Source organism: Amblyraja radiata, chromosome 5 (assembly GCF_010909765.2).
Source record: "Amblyraja radiata isolate CabotCenter1 chromosome 5, sAmbRad1.1.pri, whole genome shotgun sequence".
In the NCBI taxonomy this organism is placed as follows: domain Eukaryota; kingdom Metazoa; phylum Chordata; class Chondrichthyes; order Rajiformes; family Rajidae; genus Amblyraja; species Amblyraja radiata.
The window spans coordinates 21,611,617-21,619,384 of record NC_045960.1 but is presented as its reverse complement, the minus strand read 5'-3'; the positions used below and the strand labels follow the sequence as shown (position 1 = coordinate 21,619,384).

The window sequence follows — 7,768 nt, the reverse complement described above, 5'->3', positions numbered from 1 at the left end:
ATACCATGAGAAGGACCAGACGCATCATGCATCAGATGCTTCCCTGGAATCGTTAAGGGGTACTTTTCTTTCAATGCTGTCACTGACGGAACTCATGATACTCACTTACCAACAGAATTCCTCGATTCACTCGAGCTCTCTGGATTACCACCACACAAATTTGAGTTGAAAAAAGGATCACCAATCATATTAATGAGAAACTTGGAACCGCCAAAGCTATGCAATGGAACGAGGATGACTGTGGAAGAGCTACACAATAATCTGACCGTTGCAAGAATCAACATGGGAGCCTTCAAAGATGACATTGTTCTCATTCCTAGGATAGCACTCAATTTAACAGAAGGTGAAGACATTCCCCTTCAGCAGACCCAATTCCCCATTCAATCAAGTTTTGCTATGACGATCCATAAAGCAGAAGGTGTTGATCTACCTCGACAAACCGGTATTTCAGCACGGACAACTATATGTGGCTCTTAGCCGAGGAAAGATGAAGGGAAATGTCAAAGTTTTCCTGAAGGATAGAACATCGACGAAGAATGTTGCCATTAAAAGCGTGCTTCATTGAATGATGACTTCTGAGATAAATTCTCAGATTTTCTTTGTTAAAATTTGACCGCACAATCTCTCTATATTAAATTTGTCTCTTTTTTTTAATCAACAGCAAAGAGACATAACGATGCAGTGAGCGGCAACAAGAGACAACAAGAAATAACTTAATAATTCTCATCTTTAACATTTAAATTGTTGTTATATTAAGAGTCATTCACATTTTAAACTTTAATAAATCCTTTTTCCACTTTTCATGCCTGCATGTTCTTCATCACAATGGAAACCTAATTGGCAGGAATGGCTGCTCTGTGGGAGAGCCAGTAAGAGTGCATGGGGGGAGGTTGTGGGGAGATGGACTGAATGCGTGGGGGAAGGGGAATGGCAAGGAGCAGAGTGGGGGGCTGAAGGGAGGAGGGGTGACTGAATTAACTTCCACCACACCAGCCGTGAGTGACTGCACTGCCAGCCCACCAGCCCTGAGTAAGTGAACTGCCAGCCCACCAGCTGTTAGTGACTGAACTGCCAGCCCACCAGCCGTGAGTGACTGCACTGCCAGCCCACCAGCCCTGAGTAAGTGAACTGTCAGCCCACCAGCCATGACTCACTGAACTGCCAGCCCAATAATCCATTCAGTCCACCCTCTCCCCTTCTCTCTCACGGAGTCTGTCACCTGTTTTGGGCAGAGTTTCTGGCAGTTTCTCAGCTGCCAGCCTGCCAGGTCTGAGTGACTGTACTGCCAGGCCTCAGTGACTGAGCTGCCAGCCCAAGAATCAATTTGACCCACAATGTCCATACTAGCCCTCTGGAAACCAGTCCCTTCGGCCCACAACACCCATACTAGCGCAATGGTTTTTTGGATCACGTTTCAAATCTATCAACTACAAATTATTCCAATGTGTTCCCCAATTCAATGAGCATATTCATCTTTTTCTGATCATTGTTTCCAACGATGCCCAACAGCTTTCGGAAAACTGACTGCCTTTTTGTTGCTGGATATATCCTCATAACTCTTTCCAAACAACTTATCAAGAATTATAGTGGGATCTTGATTAGCTGGGCAAGTGGGCCAAAGAATGGCAAATGGAGTTTAACTCAGGTAAGTGCGAGGTGTTACATTTTGTGAAGTCAAATCAGGGCACGACCTTCACAGTGAACAACAGGCTCATGGGAAGTGTTGTTAAAAAAAAGGAATCAAATAATACAAGTACATAGACACAAAATGATGGATGTTTTGTCACCTATTCCCTTTCTCCAGAGATGCTGCCTGACTAGCTGAATGACTCCAGCATTTTGTGTCTATCTTCAGTGTAAACCAGCATCTGTGGTTCCTTCCTACACAGTACATAATTCCATGAAAGTGTTGTAGGTAGATTTAGTGGTGAAGAATGCTTTCGGCTCACAGGGAACTCAGTATAGAAGGTTGGGCCATCTTCGGTTTAAACCATCATCAGCAGTCCCTTCCTAAACATAGAAGTTGGGATGTTATGTTACAGTTGCACTATACTTTGCTGAGGTAGCTCTTGAATATTGTGTTCAGTTTTGGTCACCCTACTCTAGGAAAGATGCCATTAAGCTGGAAAGAGTGCAGAGAAGATCTACCTGGACGTTGCCAGGACTCGAAGGCATGAGCTGCATGGTGACATTGGGCAGCCGAGTAATTTATTCCTTGGAGCTCAATGGCAGGCTAGTACTTTATTCCCTGGATAGTGATCTTATAGGGGTGTATAAAATCCCGAGGTGAATAGATAGGGTGAATACGCTGTCTTTTTTTACAGGGTGCAGGAATCAAGAACTAGAGGGAGAGATTTAAGGTGAGAGATTTAATTGGAACCTGAAGGGCAACTTTTTCACACACAGAGCAGTGGGTATATGGAACAAGCTATCAGATGAAAGAGTTGAGGCAATTAAAAAAATATATTTAAAAAACATTTGATCAGGTACATGGCTAGGAAAGGTTTTGAGGTATTCAGTATGGTCCAGGTGCATGCAAATGGAACAAGCTTAGATGGGGCATCTCTGTTGGTCTTGATGAGTTAGGCCAAAGGGCTTCTTTGCATGTTGTATGTCCCTATGACTCTAAGGATGCAATGAAACCTATATACTGAACTTATTTTAGGATATGGGTGAAGGCAGACTTATAAATAAGCAATGTTTTTTTTTGGATCAAGTTTCAAATCTATCAACTACAAATTATTCCAATGTGTTCCCCACTTACTCCAGTTTTGATCTTGTTCGCCACAGCTCATTCCAAGCTCACTTCTTGCAAGACACATATTATTTTTCAATTTCCAAGCTTATCAGGTATTTTAATGACACCTATAATGCCAATATGCCAATCTACATTTTCAAATTTCTAACTTCAAGTCTCTAAGAATGAATACATTATATCAAGCTGTCTATCCCAACTGCCAACAATTCATCCCTTTGACATATGTACATTTTCAGACGCCTTTTAATGAAGTGCCGCATGAGAGGTGAGTATGCAAAATGAATGTATATAGAATTGAGGGGTAATATACTGTCATGGAATAAAAACAGTTTGGCACACAGAATCCAAAGCATTTGGGTGTCTGGTTGTAAATAATGTGTACTGTAGTCTTGGGATTGAGACCCAATTATTCACAATATATATTAACGATTTGGATAAATAGAATTAATAGATTACTTATTTTGCTGACTATGTGAAACTCAATGGAACTGTAGCAGAGAGAATGCAAATAACTAATCTAAACAAGATGAGTGAGCAAGTAAAGTCAAGGCAGATGCTCCATAGCAGGAAAATTAAAAAGGTAGTGTCTTAGTTAGATAGAGAAATGTTGATGTAGAAATTGATTTGTGTTGTTGTGCACCATACACTGAAAGCATACATGCAGATTCAGCAAGCAATTAGCAAGGCAAATTATATGTTTGCCTTCATTGCAACAGGAATCTACACCGTGAACAGTGAAAACAGTGTATTAAATTAATAGTCTACTCAGTTTCCTCAGTTGATACCAGCAGCAGCAAACATCACTGGCATGACCATCAATGCACAGGAAAAGGAAACGCGGGAGATAGCTTAATGAAATTTAAATAGATAGTGTTCCGCAAATCTCACTAAATAGAGGATCCTATAATGCAGGCTTTAACTTGGAGAAAGTTATAAGAAAACATGCTATGATGAGAACTAATTTACCTACACAGGAAATAAATTATGCGAATGAGGGCTGAAATGCTGGTTAGACTTCATTTGAGGAAGAGCCAAATGGCTCATTCGTTTGTTCTGATCAGAGATGGGAGTGCAGAGGATTAGGCATTCATTATTGAAATGGAAAGGATTACGACCTTTAGAAATGTGTACATAAAAAGATAGAAGTTGTGAAAGGGTCATAGATTAAGGAAGGAAAGATCACAAGGAGAAAAATCATAGTCAAATTAGTTCTATGGAACATAGAATTTGGAAGGTTGAGATTAGCAACAGCAGTACTGTTTGTGGATCTTTACAAGGATAGAGATGTTTAAGGGGCTAGGTTTTAGAAGTTTTAGAAACAAATGATCCAGAGAATACACCAGCAAATAATGCCCTATGTTTATTGGTATGGTCATGGTCCAAGGAAAATAGGACTTGTCGGAGAGAAAACAAAAGCACCTGTGGTGTAAATAGTGAATATTAACCCCCAAAAAATGGAAATACGAGCGGGTCAGGGAATCACTTGAGACTGCAGATGTTAGAATCTGAACAAAATAAAGAGAGCTGCTGTCTGGTACTCTCCGGATCAGACACAAGCACGGAGGAAAATACACATTCATTGTTTTGGGTTATAACCGAACATAGATCATAGAACATAGAAGAGCACAGCACAAGAAAAAGATCTTCAGTCCAATATGACGAACAGGATGCCAAACACGATGCCAAAAATCACCATCACATAATCCATCTTCCTCCATTCCCTACATATCAATATGCCTATCCAAAAGTCTCTTAAATGCTACTATTGTATCTGCCCTCAACCACCAACACGAGCAATGCATTCCAGGCACTCATCACCCTCTGTATAAAATACTTGCTCCGCACGTCTCCTTTAAACTTTGTCCCTCTCACCTTAAAGCTGTGTCCTCTAGTATTTGATTTTTCCATCCTGGGAGCGAAGTTCTGACTGTCAACCATATCTATGCCTCCCATAATTTTCCCTTAATCTCTCGCGGTCCAGAGAAAACAATCCCAGTTTGTCCAAACTCTACCTGTAGCTAATACTTCCTAATCAGGGATCATTCTGGTCAACCTCCACTCCACCCTTTCCAAGGCCTTCACATCCTTCCTGTGATGGAGCGACTAGAAATGCACACAATACTCCAAATGTGGCCGAACCAAAGTCGATAAAGCTGCTTCACAATTTACCGATTCTTATACTCAACGCCCCAACCTATGAAAGCAAACATACCATATGCCTTCTTTATCAATTTATTTGTGTTGCCTTTTTCAGGGAATTAAGGACTTGGATCCCAAGATCCCTCCACAACAATGCTGTTAAAGGTCATGCCATTAATTGTATAGTTTCCCCTTACATTTCACCCTCCAAAGTACAAAACCTCACCCTTGCTCAGAATAAACTCAATTTTCCATTTCTCTGCCTATTTGTATAGCTAATCTATATCCTGCTGTATACCTCGACAGCCTTCCTCACAGTCCATGGCCACAGTAATCTCGGTGTCATCTGCAAACTCACTGACCAACCCGTCTATGTCCCAGAACAGATCCTGGCAGAACTCTATGGAGCGAAAGTTCTCCCGGTGGCTCAGCACTTCAATTCCCCCTCCCATTCCGAATCCGACCTTTCTGTTTTAGGCCTCCTCCATGGCCAGAGTGAGAACCACCAGAAATTGGAGGAGCAGTTTCGCTTGGGCAGTTTGTACCCCAGCGGTATGAACATTGACTTCTCTAATTTCAGGTAGTTCTTACTGTCTCCTCCCCTTCTCAGCTCTCCCTCAGCCCTCTGGCTCCTCCTCTTCCTTTCCTTCTTCCCGCCCCCCATCAGTCTGAAAAAGGGTTTTGGCCTGAAACATTGCCTATTTCCTTCGCTCCATAGATGCTGCTGCACCCGCTGAGTTTCTCCAGCATTTTTGTCTACCTTCGATTTTCCAGCATCTGCAGTTCCTTCTTAAACATCCTGGCAGAACTCTACTGGTCACAGACCTCCAGCCTGAACATTGTCCTACCATCACAGCTGTCTTCTATCAGTAAACCAGCTCTGAATCCATACAGCCAAATCATTGTTAATTCCATGCATCTTAATGTTCTATATTAGACTACCATGGTGGATCTTATCAAACACTGCACTAATATCTATCTAGATAACACCCATTGCCCTACCCTCATCGATCACCTTCACCATCTCCACAAAAACTCGATCAAGTTAGTTTGAGGCTCACCGGTCTATAATTCCCTGGTTCTCGCTACTTCCCTTCTTAATTAAAGGAACAACATTAGCTACTATCCAGTCATCGGGGACCTCGCCAATGGCTAGTAAACAGTGGTAATGCTCCCACAATCTTCCAAGAACCTCAACACCTCCTCTTTCTTAATCTCAAACTGCCCTTGCATATTAGTATTCTCTACACTGATCTCACTGTCCTCCATGCCTTTCTCCTTGGTGAAAACAGATGCAAAGTACTTGTTTAGTACCTCTCCTGCAATTTGATACTTTCAGCTGCGATGAAAGATGGGAATTAGCCAGCCCAAAAAGGTAGGGGAGAGAAGTGGGGCAAGAACTAACACGCAATAGGTGGATACAGGTGAGGGGTGGTAGATTTGCAGGTAGGAACCATTTGGGGGGGGGGGGGGGGGGGGGGGGGGTGGAAATAGGAACAGAGGCTGGTAGGTGATAAGTAGAGAACAAAAGGCTGCAGATTCTGGAGTATTGTGGGAAAGAATACTGACCAAATATGGGAACAATAGAGGGGGCAGAGGTGATAAATGGAGGGTGGGGGGGGGGTGGGGGAGAGAGAGAGAGAAGGGGACGTGGGGAGGCACAGGAAAGAAGAGCATAGTACTTCAAATTGGAGAATTAAATGATTATTCTGATCAGATGCATGCTTCCAGATGGTGCTGTTCCTTCAGTTTGTATGTGGCTACACTCTGGTAATGGAGGTGGCCCAGGACTGATAGGTTGGTATGCGAATGGGAAGAGTTAAATGTTTAGTGACCGGGAGATTCAGCAGGCCTTGGCAGACAGAGCACGTGTTTGGCAAAACAATTGTCTGATCTACCTCTGGTCCTGCTGATGCAAAGGATCCCACACCAGCAGCATCAAATGGAGAAGATGAGACCCTTCCAGGGTAAGCAGAGGTTCACATGGACCTCGTCAAATCTCATCAACTGCATTCACAGCTCCTGATGTGGTCTCCTTTACATTCAAAACTTTGTGTTCTGGTGCAGATAGGTTAAGGCAGATCAGGTGCTCCCAATGTGGCCTACTTCATATCAATGGGACCAAGCGTTGACTCTTTCAAATTATACCATTCCTCTACCACCTCACTTCCCACCCCTCCACCAACCCCAGTATGCACAGGTTAATTCCACCCCACCAGTACCCTCCATTCCACACTCACCTCTCAACCCCGAATCCCCTATTTCCCTTTTATTGACCCTCTTTTCCACCTCCCGTCCCTCAACCCATATCCCTCCCTCTAGCTTTACATTTCACTCATCCTCTTTTCTCCTTATCTGACACCATTTTGTCTCCTTCTCAGCTCTAACCTTTGTCACTTAATCCACCAATCTGTCAGTCACCACATCTACACCTGTATCCACCTACTGTATCTCTTACCAGGCTTTATCCCATATCCAACCTCTCTTTTCCCGCTTTCTTCCCCCTATGTCAATCTGGCTGAAGAAGGGTCCTGACCCGAAATAGCAAATGTCCAAAGCATCCACAGATGCTGCCTGACCAGCACTTTATGTTTTGACAAAGTTAGATTTGTTAGACAAAGACAGAGCAGGCGATAAGATACACAAGTTAGCGAGACATTTTAAAGAAACATTGTGAGAAAGGAACATTGCATATTAAGAATTAGAAACAATGAGAAATCTCCCTGACTTTCAAAAATTCTACATTTATTCCAAGAAATATTATTCTTCCCTTTTACATTGGGTCTCACTGTGGCAGTCGAAGAAACAGGACAGTGGAATTGAGGATTAAAGTGCCACAAAAGATTCCACTAAAGTGCAAGAGATTTTTTC

General features: G+C 42.7%; 1 protein-coding gene across 1 annotated transcript in view; it reads right to left on the bottom strand.

Annotated features, from left to right (window-relative positions):
- LOC116973727 (dynein heavy chain 8, axonemal-like) overlaps nt 1–7,768 on the bottom strand; it is a 622,328-nt gene that overhangs the window by 497,647 nt on the left and 116,913 nt on the right.